Here is an 18,734-nt window from a genome sequence, read left to right as displayed (position 1 = left end):
AAAACCAGGCCCCAACCGGACCAGTGGGACTGGTCCACCCACCATGTTAACCAGCATCTGAGAGACAGACTGGTCTACGTGCTGCCTAACCAGGCAGCGCCTGATTACCTGTGTTGGTGTGTTTGTGTGAGGCCCCTCATCCGAAGCATCCTATTAAAGACAGGCAGCCCTGGGACAGCTAATGCTCGAGATGCTGCCGTTCTGGTGCAGCCGAAGCGTCACTGTAAATTAAAATGTTCAATCATTTCCTACTCCTGCGTCCTTCTGGTGTTTCCATGACGATTTGAAGGCTAGAAGATGTTGGTGGGGGGGGGGGGCGGGGGGGGAAACACCCACACCTCTTCTCCTAAACGTGGAGAAGGAGTTGGATGGTGAGTCATAACATCATGTCCTCCTGGGGAGGTGGTGGAGGCCAGTGGACCATGGGTTTGTTGGGGTGGGTGATAAATATAGATGTTGTCGTAGCGACGTGAGAAAAATAAATCTGTTTTATGCCGCGGGAACAGAAAGTGAGGCTTTTATAGTTACATCAAATGCGAGCGTGGTACAAAAACGTTGCACTCTGCGTTTTTTTTTTTTGGATTGTGTCTAAAATAGTTCCTCAATTTCTGTCACCAGTTTATTTTGGCAGGCGAATAAGAGTTAATTTTAACGCATCATACACACCTCAAAACTCCTGATTTTAATAACAACCATTATTTTGACAAAGCAGCCGTGTGGAGTAGGTAGAGGAGTGAGAGAGGCCTTCACCGCGCTGAGACGGGGGTGGGGCTTCTCATTACGCTGAAAACGACGACAGAAACAAACTATTTTTCTCACGCATTCGTCTTTCAAAGACGTTCAACATCTGAGTACATTGTGGGCTTTGCCATATCGCGCTTGACATTTCTCCCATCTCTATGGAGTCAGAACAGTCTCATTATTAATGAATGCACAGAGAAGGATTCACAAATGTATTTTGTGATTTATATATAAATTACTCTCTTCTCACAAATACATTTCAATGCACACACAAATGGATATCGGCATGTATAAATGTAAAATAAATCCATAAACAAAAATAAGTTTCACAAACATATTTCTGATCCACACACAAATATGTCTTGTTTTAAATAAAGGTAATATAAATCCATAAATATATTAATTTAAAAAAGATTTGCAATTTTCATCAAAAATGTATTTGGATGTTACATTTATGTACAAACTGTTAAACTTGAATTTACAAGACGCTTTTCATTTGTGAGCTTGTTTGCATTTGTGTGTGAAACTGTCTGCATTTATGTGTGGATTTTTGAGACTCTCCTGACGTCGCTAGATTCACAAATGCATTTTTTTCAACAAGGAACTCTCTGTAGCCAATCAGATGCCTCCCTCGTTTTCAGCCAATCACATGGCTGCAGTTCCGACCTCTGAGTCCAGCCTCCGAGCCTCCCGGTTCTCTGTCAAATGTCTACTCTATCGGAAAGAACATGGTTTTTTTGAATGATCGTACATAACAATCTCTAGGTGGTGAAGAAGTAAATGCTGCGTCACGACACTTTTTCCATCTAATTTCGACTGGGTTTTGGGATTATCGGTGCCGTTAAAGTAGTAAACGGCACCGACGTAAAAACCCAGTCACAGCAGTCATGTGGTTGACTGAAAACGAGGGAGGCATCTGATTGGCTACAGAGACTTCCTTGTTGAAAAAAATGCATTTGTGAATCTAGCGACGTCAGGAGAGTCTCAAAAATCCACACATAAGTGCAGACAGTTTCACACACAAATGCAAACAAGCTCACAAATGAAAAGCGTCTTGTAAATTCAAGTTTAACAGTTTGTACATAAATGTAACAACATCCAAATACATTTTTGATGAAAATTGCAAATCTTTTTTAAATTAATATATTTATGGATTTATATTACCTTTATTTAAAACAAGACATATTTGTGTGTGGATCAGAAATATGTTTGTGAAACTTATTTTTGTTTATGGATTTATTTTACATTTATACATGCCGATATCCATTTGTGTGTGCATTGAAATGTATTTGTGAGAAGAGAGTAATTTATATATAAATCACAAAATACATTTGTGAATCCTTCTCTGTGCATTCATTAATAATGAGACTGTTCTGACTCCATACATCTCTGCCGCTCTGGGAGTACAGGAAATAGGATTTGGGGATGCTCTAGAGAGACGCACATGGACAGTGACGCGTCGCTCACAGGCGTCTGGTTGCGTCGTGCTGTCAGATGCGGCATGCCGCATGCGCTTCACGCACGTTTCATCACCACCACGGATAGCTTCACCACGTATTATTATTATCATAATAATGAATAAATATAGATATATAAATCTATAATAAATAAATAAATAAATAAATATATGAATGCGACACGTGGCGGCGGATTGTATTTGCGTGGTCGCATATCCGTTACCAAGACAACCCGCTGGGCCGCATATGCACGTGGTTTACGTGCCACGCTCCGCGCTAATGAGTTCACCTGTGGCGACTCGTGCTCAGTCATCTCTAACTTACCTGTCTGCTGCTCAGTAGGCCAAACTAAGCAGGTCTGTCTCCCCACTAACCGTCTAACGTCTCCCAGGTACGGTGATGTGTGCTTTAGGAGTTTAACCAGAACTTGGTTGGAGTTTCCCGGTTTTGTGTGACTAATGACAGTTCTTGTCCTCTGCACTCCAGGTGAACCGAGAGGTAACGAACGCTTTTCGAAGTAAAACAGACCACCACATCTGGACCTGCTGTGAGTAGAACGTTTATTTTCCTACTAGGCTTACTTGATGTTTAATGTTGGTTCTTGATGTAATTGGACATAATTTGTAGTGTTTTTGCGTGGTTATAGGCCAGTTATTTATCCAGGTGGTGTGGTTAAATGTGGATTCAATGTGCTAGTTGTGTGGGCTGATTTAAGACGTCTATAGAGTCTGACTCTGATGCGTTTGCCAAATCATGTTTTTTATTAAGCCCTTGATCGTTTTATTAGGTGGATTTTTGCCTTTTAAAAACAAAACAAATTAAAAGTTAAAACCCTTAAGAATTTGATATATTTCTTTCAAGTATATTAGTCTAGATGCAGCTAAACTACACACAACTGCCAAAATAAAGTTAAAAAAAATGATTATCAAGTTTTAAGGAAGTTTCTACAGGTTAAAGGACTGTCGTTTGGGGAAGATTGGTGCCAATATTTGGGGAAAGGAATGCATGATTAATTCAAATTAAATTAGCTTGAATCAACTTTGCCTCAGTGGTGTGGTTTGAGCACTAAAACGAATCTGCTCGTTCCGTTACTTCACAGGTCAAAGAGGAGAAAGTGATTCTGTGAGTATCAAAACTGAACCATGAAGAAGAAACTGCGAACTGTAAGTCCTTATATTTCCTCTTTATGCTGGGGCATTGTTTTGGCCTCCTCGTTGGCTGAGGTGGAAAGGTGAATGATTTAGATAATGTTTTTTGTTGGTACGTGGGCTAATTACCTGTTTAGTTTGAACATGTGTCAATGCTGTGTTAGAAGGGGTGTAGTATAGGTTCCAAGTGAATTGTGAGAATAGTAACATAGGGTTTCTCAGAGTGCAGCCAAAACATACTCCAAGGTTTTGTCTAGATTTTCTTTCGACATGCTTCGCCACTACTTCCTGAACTTTGCATCACGTCACATGAGTTACCGTACTGATTAGGGTTCGGATTGAGTGATCAGAGATGCATGCTAGGGTTCTGCGCTGTCTGAAGCCTCCAGCTCTGTAGACTTGCCCCCTTCAGGTGAAGGCATGTGTCTAAGAGGTGGTTGTGAAGTCATTTACATGAACTGGGATGTCATTCAGATGGTGACAGGCTCTCACCTAAAGGAGAAACGCCCGGGGATGAGAGGTGAGGGCTCTTCCTCAACGACTAGAACAGCACCTCGGTCCTTCGCTAGAGAACCATGGAGCACATTTCAACGTTGCCCACCATACATCTTGAAGCCGTAGCTACGGTTTCTCTACCTCCGCAGCTGGAGTAGAGCACAGCTGCAGTCACGAAAAGGGTCCTTGGTGGGATCTTACCGCCATAGGTTCTGATTTAAGAGGACCGAACTTCCAGGACCAGCTGGCCTCCTCCATTACTCTGCAGTTCAGCCTGAGAAAGGCTTGCATCTGAGCCAGCAGAGGGCTCATCGGCCTGCTGTTCACATGGGATGAGGAGAATCCTACTGTAAAGACCTACCAACCAATCCCTGCTCTGTTCAAGGTCTGGTCCGTTCAAGACCTACCTACCAACTACTGGGACGTCCGATACCTACCAACTACTGGGACGTCTGAAACCTACCAACTACTGGGATGTCTGAAACCTACCAACTACTGGGATGTCTGAAACCTACCAACTACTGGGATGTCTGAAACCTACCAGCTACTGGGATGTCTGAAACCTACCAGCTACTGGGATGTCTGAAACCTACCAGCTACTGGGATGTCTGAAACCTACCAGCTACTGGGATGTCTGAAACCTACCAGCTACTGGGATGTCTGAAACCTACCAACTACTGGGATGTCTGAAACCTACCAACTACTGGGATGTCTGAAACCTACCAACTACTGGGATGTCTGAAACCTACCAACTACTGGGATGTCTGAAACCTACCAACTACTGGGATGTCTGAAACCTACCAACTACTGGGATGTCTGAAACCTACCAACTACTGGGATGTCTGAAACCTACCAACTACAGGGATGTCTGAAACCTACCAACTACTGGGATGTCTGAAACCTACCAGCTACTGGGATGTCTGAAACCTACCAACTACTGGGATGTCTGAAACCTACCATCCCTCCACTGGGGTGACCTAATCAGATTACCTTCTCACCACTTCCATCAAATCCCGTCCCTGTTCTCAGGCTCATCAAAGCGGAAGAGTTTGAGTCTGAAGGAAAACAACTGGACTGCCTGTGGCTCTTCAGGTGGGCATGGCGAGGGTTCTGCCTGGCCTGGTTGTTCAAGTGGTCAGGGTTCTACCTGGCCTGGTTGTTCATGCGGTCAGGGTTCTACCTGGCCTGGTTCTTCATGCGGTCAGCGTTCTACCTGGCCTGGTTTTTCATGTGGTCAGGGTTCTACCTGGTTCGGTTGTTCATGTAGTCAGGGTTCTACCTGGCCTGGTTGTTCATGTGGTCAGGGTTCTGCCTGGCCTGGTTGTTCATGTGGTCAGGGTTCTACCTGGCCTGGTTGTTCATGTGGTCAGGGTTCTACCTGGCCTGGTTGTTCATGTGGTCAGGGTTCTACCTGGTTCGGTTGTTCATGCGGTCAGGGTTCTACCTGGCCTGGTTGTTCATGCGGTCAGGGTTCTACCTGGCCTGGTTGTTCATGTGGTCAGGGTTCTACCTGGCCTGGTTGTTCATGTGGTCAGGGTTCTACCTGGCCTGGTTGTTCATGTGGTCAGGGTTCTACCTGGCCTGGTTGTTCATGTGGTCAGGGTTCTACCTGGCCTGGTTGTTCATGCGGTCAGGGTTCTACCTGGCCTGGTTGTTCATGTGGTCAGGGTTCTACCTGGCCTGGTTGTTCATGTGGTCAGGGTTCTACCTGGCCTGGTTGTTCATGTGGTCAGGGTTCTACCTGGCCTGGTTGTTCATGTGGTCAGGGTTCTACCTGGCCTGGTTGTTCATGCGGTCAGGGTTCTACCTGGCCTGGTTGTTCATGCGGTCAGGGTTCTACCTGGCCTGGTTGTTCATGCGGTCAGGGTTCTACCTGGCCTGGTTGTTCATGTGGTCAGGGTTCTACCTGGCCTGGTTGTTCATGTGGTCAGGGTTCTACCTGGCCTGGTTGTTCATGTGGTCAGGGTTCTACCTGGCCTGGTTGTTCATGTGGTCAGGGTTCTACCTGGCCTGGTTGTTCATGTGGTCAGGGTTCTACCTGGCCTGGTTGTTCATGTGGTCAGGGTTCTACCTGGCCTGGTTGTTCATGTGGTCAGGGTTCTACCTGGCCTGGTTGTTCATGTGGTCAGGGTTCTACCTGGCCTGGTTGTTCATGTGGTCAGGGTTCTACCTGGTTCGGTTGTTCATGTGGTCAGGGTTCTACCTGGCCTGGGGTTCTTCATTCGGGCGTGATCAGGGTGACGAGGCATACCATGTGTGAGCGTGATGACATGGGGATACGCACTTATTATACATCACAACATTTTAGGCAATGGTCCTTCAAGCTTGAAAGACTGCGACATGGCTGCCCTTTCTAGCCCCGACATGATAGTTGACTGGCAGGCCCTGTGGATCGTATCTTCTGGACTCCTGTGCTGGGATGCAGGTTTTTCTTGGGCTGAATTGTAATGCATTTGTCGATGCTAGCTGGACCTGGGAGTTGGGTCCCCCTTTGAATCAGAAACCATCTTGGTAACATCCCAACTAGGGTTCTCTTCATGCTGTAACCAAGCTCTTCTTCAGCTGAGGAGGAAAAGAAATCCTCGCTGAGGCTTCAAGATCTATGAAGAGGAATATTGAAATGTGTGCAATGGTTCCCTCCCGTAGGCGCTGTGGTGTATTCTAGTCGCTGAGAAAGAGCCCTCGCATCCTACCCATGGCGTCTCTCCTTGGGGAGTCCCTGTCACAGTCTTGACGGATGTTCCAGGTCATGTAACTGATGCAACAGCCCTTTTGAACACTGTTTCTCCGGAGGGGGGCACGTCTACAGAACAGTAGACTTCAGATAGCACAGTATCCTAACATGCATCTCTAGCCACTCAGACCACACCCGGATCAATATGACAATGCTCATGCGATGTGAAGCGAGGAAGTGGCCAAAAGACAGATTAGTTAGCTTTTTTTGTACACTGGCAAGCATTGTTAATTGGTAGGTAATTAGTTAAATGGGGTAACTGAAATGTTTAGTCAAAATGATTTGTACATAAACCAACAGCAACAAACTACCAGATCGCCTCAAGGTAAGTCTGTTGGCTGTATTTTGCACTGAGACGACCACAAGATCTTCATCGTCGTTCAGCTCAAGGTGAGGTGCTGGTTACGTTACTTAGGGATGGTTCATACTGGAACGTTACGATTCCAGTATGACGGGGCTTGGGGTTTCTGTAGAGGTTGGTAGTTAGTTTTGTGCAGTCTGTGAAGCTCTAATGCTGCAGTACTGTGTGGTGGATGTTGAGTCACCTGGGAGGATAACTGGCAGTACGATCAGGATTGGCAATTGCGTTATGTCCACACCTTATTATGGCGTCTGGCAGTATGATCAGGATTGGCAATTGCGTTATGTCATCCACACCTTATTATGGCGTCTGGCAGCACGATCAATATTGGCATTTGCGTAAACCTCATAACTAATGAGCGTACCCAATTAAGGTAATCTGGCAGTGCCCCATTTCTATACGTAACCATCTGCGATTATTGGTAAATCCTTATGCACTACAAATTAGGAAGGGCACTCTTAAAATATATATTTTAATTATCCCACAAAATACCGCAAACTACTTTGATAACTGCGCTCTACAATCAACTCTAGATTTTCTGCGTATACATTATCGGGTCGCGTAAAAGATGGAGACGACGGCATTTACATACTACGGCTTTTTAGTTCTTCAACAACCCAGCAGCTGAATGTGGCTAAGTATCATTTTACTATCTAAATTACTATTGATATTGCTAGTGTTCTAAATTTCTGGGCTGTGATCTGCTCAATATAGTTTCTGCTAGACTTCAGAAACAAAAGGAAGGGTTAAATCTAAGTGTGCTTGTTTACGTATTATCAAATGGTATAGCTGTTTAGAAAAGTAAAGTTAATTGTTGCGCAAATGCTACCATAAACCTTTGACTTTTGAATAAATCAAACTAAGCACAAGGCAACTAAGATACGTGGTGACCTAGAACTCTTATATTGATGTTCAGTTTATTCTTGCTGAGGCAGTGATGTAAAGCGCGTCATGTTTTTAAATGGATGAATGTTGTGCTAACAGACGGGGGAAACTCCAGGCCTTGCAGTCCTGATCCTGTATGATGCAGAAGATGTCAATCCAACCGCACATGTGAGTGTTTGATATTGAAGCTTTCACATTGATTCCCACAGTATTTACCCATCTTTTATAACATTATGATCTTCTCAGTGATCTCTGCAGCGTGGTCGGTGGGAGGAGATGTGTCCGAGCTGTTGAACCAGGCTCTATCGGTGTAAGTGCCTTTCGATCAATGTTGATTTTTGTGTTAAAAGGATGTATATTGGATGTTAATGTGCTTGATTATGATGGTTCAGTACCTTGATTTAGTGTTTGGGAGTCCGCTTCCTGAAGACGTCCAACCTGTGTCCAGTTTATTGCTTCTCCTTCTGAAAAATGTACTCATCGCTTTGGTTAAAAGCATCTGCTAAATGCCCTCAATGTAAATGTAGTTGATTAATAAAGCTAATTTACAGCAATTTAGAAATGGCACGTCGTCTCCCAAGGTTTAGTTAAATATTGTGGGTGGACCTGAGGCTGGGGACCAGAGGGTAACCCCACTACCTGGACCAGTAATGGGGCAGCAGGGTGGACCAGGGAACCATCTCCAAGCCGCTCTGAAACTATTTGTTGAGGCTGATTATTTTTTTTTTGCATGAACTGAACATGGTGGACTTGAGGCAAATTCCCTGCTGTTTGCCCCAGACCAGGACTCTGTGATGGAGGGGAGCTGATAGAGCCGTGCTGAGGACCTGCCGGTGAAGGACGTCCCTCGTGGGGGGGCAAGGACAGCCGACCCTGAGGTGATTATAGCTGTGATTATAATCCCACCCACTGCTCAACTACCACTCTGAAACTAATTGTAGAGGTTGACTATTTTTTATTATCTTTCTCAGATTTTCATTCTGACAGTAATAGTTTATACATTTCTCAACGAGTCAACTTTTAAACTTAAGGAAGTTGGATATTTTTCCCCCCTTTACAAATGCAAGGGTGTGCAGGTTTGACCTCCCCGGCTTTGTAACCAGATTTTGGACCCGACTACTGCTGTTTGATGTTAGGTCAGGACGCGTTGGTGGAGGAGGAGGACTGATGGAGGAGAGCCGACGGAGCCATGGTGGACGAAAGCCGATGGCGCCATGGTGGACGAGAGCCGACAGCGCCATGGTGGACGAAAGCCGACGGAGCCATGGTGGACGAGAGCCGGCGGCGCCATGGTGGACGAGAGCCGACGGCGCCATGGTGGACGAAAGCCGACGGAGCCATGGTGGACGAGAGCCGGCGGCGCCATGGTGGACGAGAGCCGATGGAGGAGCCGTGGTGGAGGTCCTGCCTTAAGAATGATGTCGGGGTGAATGCAGCCAGTCTCTAAATTGATTATCACTGTCACTGCTACTGAACGGTTTCTGTTCTAAAATCGGTTACTTCAGCCGTCATCTAATATGGCAGATTTAGAAAAAACCGTCCTTGGCTTAATGGAGCCATCAGTGAAGAAGTTTTATTGAGACTCTAACCCCTAAATGTGAAGGCTAGAGTCTACACTACTGGTACAAGAATTTTACAAGTTTTATCTTTTTTCTTAAATATTGAGTTTCAGCTGAGGCAGAATACTGTTTTAATAATATTAACAGTCAAATTTCAAATGTGTGCTGTTGAATTCACAGAATGTTCTACCATTCTCCTGCATAACACATTTTCAAGTGTGTGCATGGTTCTTATTTATTGTTTTAACTTGCAGTGTCTTCTATTCCTCTACATTTTACACCAAAAGCCAGTACTTTGGTTCAGAATGGTTTAAAAGAGGCTTCCAGAGAATAATCCCACCCACTGCTCAACTACCACCCCTGTTTGTTACAGACCCGATGGCCTTTGCTGATGGAGGAACTGCATCTGGAGGACGACCATGAATCTACCTGCCAACAGGTGGTACTGGTTTGCACTGGTTTGCATGAACTGAACATGGTGGACATGAGGCAAATCCCCTGCTGTTTGCCCCAGACCAGGACTGGGTGATGGAGGGGTGGTGATGGAGCCATGCTGAGGACCCGCTGGTGAAGGACGTCCCTCGTGGGGGGGGCAAGGACAGCCGACCCTGAGGTGATTATACCTTACACTGCCACCTCAATGTGAAGGAGTAGGCTGCTAGACTAGCCACTCCACCAGCCCTACATCAGTCTATTCAGCCATCGTTTTGATCAGAATGATTTTGAGGAAAAAAGTCCCTGGGTTAATGGAGCTGTGAGTGAACAGGATTTATTCACTCACAATTTTGCTCTCCATGTGAGGCCGCAGCGTCTGATTTCTCACATTGATTCCCACAGTATTTACCCATCTTTTATAACATTATGATCTTCTCAGTGATCTCTGCAGCGTGGTCGGTGGGAGGAGATGTGGCCGAGCCATTGAACCAGGCTCTATCGGTGTAAGTGCCTTTCGATCAATGTAGATTTTTGTGTTAAAAGGATGTATATTGGATGTTAATGTGCTTGATTATGATGGTTCAGTACCAGAGGGTAACCGCACTACCTGGACCAGTAATGGGGCAGCAGGGTGGACCAGGGTACCATCTCCAAGCCGCTCTGAAACTATTTGTTGAGGCTGATTATTTTTTATTATCTTTCTCAGATTTTCATTCCGACAGTAATAGTTTATACATTTCTCAACGAGTCAACTTGTAAACTTAAGGAAGTTAGATATTTTATCCCCTTTACAAATGCAAGGGTGTGCAGGTTTGACCTCCCCGGCTTTGTTACCAGATTTTGGACCCGACTACTGCTGTTTGATGTTAGGTCAGGACGCGTTGGTGGAGGAGGAGGGCTGATGGAGGAGAGCCGAGGGAGCCATGGTGGACGAGAGCCGACGGAGCCATGGTGGACGAAAGCCGACGGAGCCATGGTGGACGAGAGCCGACGGCGCCATGGTGGACGAAAGCCGACGGAGCCATGGTGGACGAGAGCCGACGGCGCCATGGTGGACGAAAGCCGACGGAGGAGCCGTGGTGGAGGTCCTGCCTTAAGAATGATGTCGGGGTGAATGCAGACATTCTCTAAATTGATTATCACTCTCACTGCTACTGAACGGTTTCTGTTCTAAAATCGGTTACTTCAGCCGTCATCTAATATGGCAGATTTAGAGAAAACCGTCCTTGGCTTAATGGAGTCATCAGTGAAGTTTTATTGAGACTCTAACCCCTCAATGTGAAGGCTAGAGTCTACGCTACTGGTACAAGAATTCTACAAGTTTTATTGTTTGTTTTAAATATTGAGTTTCAGCTGAGGCAGAAGACTGTTTTAATAATGTTAACAGTCAAATTTCAAATGTGTGCTGTTGAATTCACAGCATGTTCTACCATTCTCTTGCATAACACATTTCCAAGTGTGTGCATGGTTCTTATTTGTTTTTTTTAACTTGCAGTGTCTTCCATTCCTCTACATTTTACACCAAAAGCCAGTACTTTGGTTCAGAATGGTTTAAAAGAGGCTTCCAGAGAATAATCCCACCCACTGCTCAACTACCACCCCTGTTTGTTACAGACCCGATGGCCTTTGCTGATGGAGGAACTGCATCTGGAGGACGACCATGAATCTACCTGCCAACAGGTGGTACTGGTTTGCACTGGTTTGCATGAACTGAACATGGTGGACATGAGGCAAATCCCCTGCTGTTTGCCCCAGACCAGGACTGGGTGATGGAGGGGTGGTGATGGAGCCATGCTGAGGACCCGCTGGTGAAGGACGTCCCTCGTGGGGGGGGCAAGGACAGCCGACCCTGAGGTGATTATACCTTACACTGCCACCTCAATGTGAAGGAGTAGGCTGCTAGACTAGCCACTCCACCAGCCCTACATCAGTCTATTCAGCCATCGTTTTGATCAGAATGATTTTGAGAAAAAAGTCCCTGGGTTAATGGAGCTGTGAGTGAACAGGATTTATTCACTCACAATTTTGCTCTCCATGTGAGGCCGTAGCGTCTGATTTCTCACATTGATTCCCACAGTATTTACCCATCTTTTATAACATTATGATCTTCTCAGTGATCTCTGCAGCGTGGTCGGTGGGAGGAGATGTGGCCGAGCCATTGAACCAGGCTCTATCGGTGTAAGTGCCTTTCGATCAATGTAGATTTTTGTGTTAAAAGGATGTATATTGGATGTTAATGTGCTTGATTATGATGGTTCAGTACCAGAGGGTAACCCCACTACCTGGACCTGTAATGGGGCAGCAGGGTGGACCAGGGTAACCATCACCAAGCCGCTCTGAAACTAATTGTATAGGTTGACTATTTTTTATTATCTTTCTCAGATTTTCATTCTGACAGTAATAGTTTATACATTTCTCAACGAGTCAACTTGTAAACTTAAGGAAGTTGGATATTTTTTCCCCCTTTACAAATGCAAGGGTGTGCAGGTTTGACCTCCCCGGCTTTGTAACCAGATTTTGGACCCGACTACTGCTGTTTGATGTTAGGTCAGGACGCGTTGGTGGAGGAGGGCTGATGGAGGAGAGCCGAGGGAGCCATGGTGGACGAGAGCCGAGGGAGCCATGGTGGACGAGAGCCGACGGAGCCATGGTGGACGAGAGCCGACGGAGCCATGGTGGACGAAAGCCGACGGAGCCATGGTGGACGAAAGCCGACGGAGCCATGGTGGACGAGAGCCGACGGCGCCATGGTGGACGAGAACCGGCAGAGGAGCCGTGGTGGAGGCCCTGCCTTAAGAATGATGTCGGGGTGAATGCAGACATTCTCTAAATTGATTGTCACTCTCAGTGCTACAGAACAGTTTCTGTTCTAAAATCGGTTACTTCAGCCGTCATCTAATGTGGCAGATTTAGAGAAAACCGTCCTTGGCTTAATGGAGTCATCAGTGAAGTTTTATTGAGACTCTAACCCCTCAATGTGAAGGCTAGAGTCTACGCTACTGGTACAAGAATTCTACAAGTTTTATTGTTTGTTTTAAATATTGAGTTTCAGCTGAGGCAGAAGACTGTTTTAATAATGTTAACAGTCAAATTTCAAATGTATGCTGTTGAATTCACAGCATGTTCTACCATTCTCCTGCATAACACATTTCCAAGTGTGTGCATGGTTCTTATTTGTTTTTTTAACTTGCAGTGTCTTCTATTCCTCTACATTTTACACCAAAAGCCAGTACTTTGGTTCAGAATGGTTTAAAATAGGCTTCCAGAGAATAATCCCACCCACTGCTCAACTACCACCCCTGTTTGTTACAGACCCGATGGCCTTGGCTGATGGAGGAACTGCATCTGGAGGACGACCATGAATCAACCTGCCAACAGGTGGTACTGGTTTGCACTGGTTTGCACTGGTTTGCATGAACTGAACATGGTGGACATGAGGCAAATTCCCTGCTGTTTGCCCCAGACCAGGACTGGGTGATGGAGGGGTGGTGATGGAGCCATGCTGAGGACCCGCTGGTGAAGGACGTCCCTCGTGGGGGGGGCAAGGACAGCCGACCCTGAGGTGATTATACCTCACACTGCCACCTCAATGTGAAGGAGTAGGCTGCTAGACTAGCCACTCCACCAGCCCTACATCGGTCTCTTCAGCCATCGTTTTGATCAGAATGATTTTGAAAAAAGTCCCTGGGTTGATGGAGCTGTGAGTGAACAGGATTTATTCACTCACAATTTTGCTCTCCATGTGAGGCTGCAGCGTCTGATTTCTCACATTGATTCCCACAGTATTTACCCATCTTTTATAACATTATGATCTTCTCAGTGATCTCTGCAGCGTTGTCGGTGGGAGGAGATGTGTCCGAGCCGTTGAACCAGGCTCTATCGGTGTAAGTGGCTTTTGTGTTAAAAGGATGTATATTGGATGTTAATGTGCTTGATTATGATGGTTCAGTACCTTGATTTAGTGTTTGGGAGTCCGCTTCCTGAAGACGTCCAACCTGTGTCTAGTTTATTGCTTCTCCTTCTGAAAAATGTACTCATCGCTTTGGTTAAAAACATCTGCTAAATGCCCTCAATGTAAATGTAGTTGATTAATAAAGCTAATTTACAGCAATTTAGAAATGGCACGTCGTCTCCCAAGGTTTAGTTAAATATTGTACAACACAGCTGGGTGGACCTGAGACTGGGGACCAGAGGGTAACCCCACTACCTGGACCAGTAATGGGACAGCAGGGTGGACCAGGGAACCATCTCCAAGCCGCTCTGAAACTATTTGTTGAGGCTGATTATTTTTTTATTATCTTTCTCAGATTTTCATTCTGACAGTAATAGTTTATACATTTCTCAACGAGTCAACTTGTAAACTTAAGGAAGTTGGATATTTTTTCCCCCTTTACAAATGCAAGGGTGTGCAGGTTTGACCTCCCCGGCTTTGTTACCAGATTTTGGACCCAACTACTGCCGTTTGATGTTAGGTCAGGACGCGTTGGTGGAGGAGGAGGGATGATGGAGGAGAGCCGATGGAGCCTTGGTGGACGAGAGCCGAGGGCGCCATGGTGGACGAGAGCCGGCGGCGCCATGGTGGACGAGAGCCGACGGCGCCATGGTGGACGAGAGCCGAAGGCGCCATGGTGGACGAGAGCCGATGGAGGAGCCATGGTGGAGGTCCTGCCTTAAGAATGATGTCGGGGTGAATGCAGCCATTCTCTAAATTGATTATCACTCTCACTGCTACTGAACGGTTTCTGTTCTAAAATCGGTTACTTCAGCCGTCATCTAATGTGGCAGATTTAGAGAAAACCGTCCTTGGCTTAATGGAGTCATCAGTGAAGTTTTATTGAGACTCTACCCCTAAATGTGAAGGCTAGAGTCTACGCTACTGGTACAAGAATTCCACAAGTTTTATCGTTTGTTTTAAATATTGAGTTTCAGCTGAGGCAGAAGACTGTTTGAATAATGTTAACAGTCAAATTTCAAATGTGTTCTGTTGAATTCACAGAATGTTCTACCATTCTCCTGCATAACACATTTCCAACTGTGTGCATGGTTCTTACTTATTTATTTTTTTAACTTGCAGTATCATCTATTCCTCTACATTTTACACCAAAAGCCAGTACTTTGGTTCAGAATGGTTTAAAAGAGGCTTCCAGAGAATAATCCCACCCACTGCTCAACTACCACCCCTGTTTGTTACAGACCCGATGGGCTTGGCTGATGGAGGAACTGCATCTGGAGGACGACCATGAATCTACCTGCCAACAGGTGGTACTGGTTTGCACTGGTTTGCATGAACTGAACATGGTGGACTTGAGGCAAATTCCCTGCTGTTTGCCCCAGACCAGGACTGGGTGATGGAGCCATGCTGAGGACCTGCTGGTGAAGGACGTCCCTCGTGGGGGGGGCAAGGACAGCCGAACCTGAGGTGATTATACCTCACACTGCCACCTCAATGTGAAGGAGTAGGCTGCTAGACTAGCCACTCCACCAGCCCTACATCGGTCTATTCAGCCATCGTTTTGATCAGAATGAGTTTGAGAAAAAAGTCGCTGGGTTAATGGAGCTGTGAGTGAACAGGATTTATTCACTCACAATTTTGCTCTCCATGTGAGGCTGCAGCGTCTGATTTCTCACACGAGTTCTGAAAGTTGTTATTCTGTAAAGGGGACATGTTATACCACCAGGTGTGAGTGTGATTAGTGGACTGAAGTAAACGTTGCTCATCTATCCAGCACAGATCTAGGTAGACACACCCACTAGTGATGTCATATGTGTCAGATTTTGGAAACGGCTTGTAAGGCAAATCAAACTCACACCTGGTGGTATAATGTCCCCTTTTAAAATGAAGAAAAACTGTCTACTGAGGTGCGGGAATGTTTTTTTTATTTTTTTTCATATCCTGATTGTATCGCTGACCCACCAGGATCCGCTCGGAAGACTACGATGCGACTGCAGAGGTCTGTGGAAGGTAAAGGACAGCTGTGGGTCATCATTGTGTTCCGTCATGCGACGATCAGAACTAAGTGATTCAATTATAGATGGAACTGAACAGCATTTTCATCAACTAGAATATTTCAGTGTTCTGACTTAAAAGATTACAAACTATAGCTGCTTTGCATTTGCTTTAGTTTCTATGCAAGTTGGAAAGAATAAAACAAATCATATTCAATGCCCTCATTAACGCTCCAGCCAGGGCTTTGGTTTAAACCGGGCGTCACAAGAATACCCCCCCCCCCCCCCCCCAATTGCTCAACTACCACCACTGTTTACACAGACCAGGAGTCCTTGGCTGAGGAGAGCTGATGGAGGAGCCGTGCACCTGGAGAACCATGAGTCTGCCTGCCAACAAGTATTACTGGTATGTTTGCATTGACTGAACATGACTTGTACTGGGAAACTACCGTTTACTACCAGACATTATAGCAAACTACCACTGATGTCAGACCATCAAACTACCACTTTGATTGTGCCCAGACATTGAGGCCAAACGGCCCCGTTTTTCCCCAAACAGGAAGGCGGGGCATAGGGAGGTGATGGAGGACCTGCCTGGTGAAGGACCTGCCTGGTGAAGGACGTCAGGGTGGGGCGAGTGACACCCGACTCCAAGGGGATATCCACTGAGGAGAGAGCTGAAGGAGCCATGCATCTGGAAGGTGAGTCTGTTGCTGATGGAACTCTTAACGGGGCAGGATGGGGTGTTTGGCTCTCCATCAGATGGTGCTGGGTTCCACCCCTGAGTTCTCAGACTACAAGGCATGACGCACTTCTGAATTCACCAAGTCTCTTTGGCTCAGACGGTCTGCTAAATAACTGAATCATTGTGTCCTTTTGTATTCATATCATCCGTCTTTGTAAGGTGCAGTTGAAATGCTGTATCCAGTCTGGGACACACACCTGAGCTGCGTCAAACCTGTATTTCTGACCAGCTGGAGTCCCTTAGGTCAGTAGCCCACTGCTGAAGATGACATGGATATCGTGTTCATTGACTACAGGTGTAATAACCTTTTGATAATGTGACACTATCTAGAGTCTAGGTAGTGTCACAAAGGTTATTACTTATTGACTGTCTAGGTCCTAGACAGTCAACTGAACAATATGCTGTTTTCGTCTGTCCAAATTTCAGTGATCAGCAACCGCCCCTCATCGCTGGCCTGTGGATTCATCTCCTTCACACTCACACAACGTGAACTTGGCCTGTGGATTCATCTACTCCACACTCGCACAACAGGACTTTGGCCTGTGGATTCATCTCCTCCACACTCACGCAACGTGACCTTCTCACCATCTGTTGCACGTTTGGATGCACCTAGCGTGTTCCATCGAGGGTTCCTTCCTCCCCACAGTGGGAGGGAGGGTTCCTTGTCCTTCAAGGCGTCGGGGTTCAGTGTTAGGGACAGAGTTAGGGACAGATGGCTGCGCTGGATTCACGATATACGCTTTGTGATCAAAATGGGTTCGGACATTGGACAAAACGCTTCCCAAAATGTTTCAATGTGCAAACGATTTTATAAAACATATACGTATATAACAAATTCTACCTGGTTGTGTGGCTTTTTCTGCATGTTGTGCATTTTGTGATGTTTAATACTGACCATAATGAGTTGACCTATACACATCTACCCTACCCTCGACCCCTACCCTCACCTTGACCCCTCTACCCTCACCTTAACCCCCCCCTCTACCCTCACCTTGACCCCCCCCTCTACCCTCACCTTGACCCCCCCCCTCTACCCTCACCTTGACCCCCCCCTCTACCCTCACCTTGACCCCCCCCTCTACCCTCACCTTGACCCCCCCCTCTACCCTCACCTTGACCCCCCCCTCTACCCTCACCTTGACCCCCCCCCCTCTACCCTCACCTTGACCCCCCCCTCTACCCTCACCTTGACCCCCCCCTCTACCCTCACCTTGACCCCCCCCTCTACCCTCACCTTGACCCCCCCCCTCTACCCTCACCTTGACCCCCCCCCCTCTACCCTCACCTTGACCCCCCCCCCTCTACCCTCACCTTGACCCCCCCCCCTCTACCCTCACCTTGACCCCCCCCTCTACCCTCACCTTGACCCCCCCCTCTACCCTCACCTTGACCCCCCCCTCTACCCTCACCCCCCCCCTCTACCCTCACCTTGACCCCCCCCCTCTACCCTCACCTTGACCCCCCCCTCTACCCTCACCTTGACCCCCCCCTCTACCCTCACCTTGACCCCCCCCCCTCTACCCTCACCTTGACCCCCCCCTCTACCCTCAACTTGACCCCCCCCCCTCTACCCTCACCTTGACCCCCCCCCCTCTACCCTCACCTTGACCCCCCTCCTCTACCCTCACCCCCCCCCCCTCTACCCTCACCCCCCCCCTCTACCCTCACCTTGACCCCCCCCCCCCACTACCCTCACCTTGACCCCCCCCCCCACTACCCTCACCTTGACCCCCCCCCTCTACCCTCACCTTGACCCCCCCCCTCTACCCTCACCTTGACCCCCCCCCCCTCTACCCTCACCTTGACCCCCCTCCTCTACCCTCACCCCCCCCCATCTACCCTCACCTTGACCCCCCCCCCCCCACTACCCTCACCTTGACCCCCCCCCCCCCCCACTACCCTCACATTGACCCCCCCCCCCCCCCCCACTACCCTCACATTGACCCCCCCTACCCTCACCTTCACTTCCATTATAAAATGTATTTTAAAAATAGAATATGAAAATAAGGAATATAAAAAAAAAGCACTTGTACGTGCGATTCCAAGGTAATAAGACCATTTTAAAGTCGAATGGAATCTTGGGTGAACAATTGTAGGAGATACTAGGTCCCAACATTTGTGGAGAATATTAAAAAAACAAAGCCTACGAATTACAATGGGTGAGCGCCGCATGTAGCACTCGACTACATTTGCCCACCACAAATCGAATTGCCCCGCCATCTGAGCAG

General features: G+C 47.0%; 2 long non-coding RNA genes across 7 annotated transcripts; both read left to right on the top strand.

The window, feature by feature from the left end:
* The first annotated feature begins 2,473 nt into the window (after nt 1–2,473).
* Nucleotides 2,474–5,084, top strand: LOC130373242 (uncharacterized). Its single transcript, XR_008893499.1, has 3 exons — nt 2,474–2,589; nt 2,685–2,745; nt 3,298–5,084. It is a non-coding gene; the product is annotated as an uncharacterized LOC130373242 (long non-coding RNA).
* Nucleotides 5,085–5,925: 841 nt separating this feature from the next.
* LOC130373241 (uncharacterized) lies at nt 5,926–17,430 on the top strand. 6 transcript variants are annotated; one of them, XR_008893497.1, is made up of 20 exons: nt 5,926–7,989; nt 8,068–8,131; nt 8,602–8,699; nt 8,958–9,247; nt 9,754–9,993; nt 10,255–10,318; nt 10,686–10,925; nt 11,430–11,495; nt 11,571–11,669; nt 11,930–11,993; nt 12,363–12,624; nt 13,128–13,377; nt 13,636–13,699; nt 14,288–14,502; nt 15,009–15,234; nt 15,733–15,777; nt 16,084–16,167; nt 16,321–16,462; nt 16,666–16,749; nt 16,933–17,430. It is a non-coding gene; the product is annotated as an uncharacterized LOC130373241 (long non-coding RNA). The 6 variants fall into 6 exon arrangements; XR_008893496.1 differs by having other exon boundaries at nt 8,607–8,699; nt 11,430–11,669; XR_008893495.1 differs by having other exon boundaries at nt 11,430–11,669; nt 16,672–16,749.
* Nucleotides 17,431–18,734: the final 1,304 nt, after the last annotated feature.

This window comes from Gadus chalcogrammus, chromosome 20, assembly GCF_026213295.1.
Source record: "Gadus chalcogrammus isolate NIFS_2021 chromosome 20, NIFS_Gcha_1.0, whole genome shotgun sequence".
NCBI lineage: Eukaryota > Metazoa > Chordata > Actinopteri > Gadiformes > Gadidae > Gadus > Gadus chalcogrammus.
The sequence above is the reverse complement of the archived record's forward strand: the minus strand, read 5'-3'. Positions and strand labels throughout refer to the sequence as shown.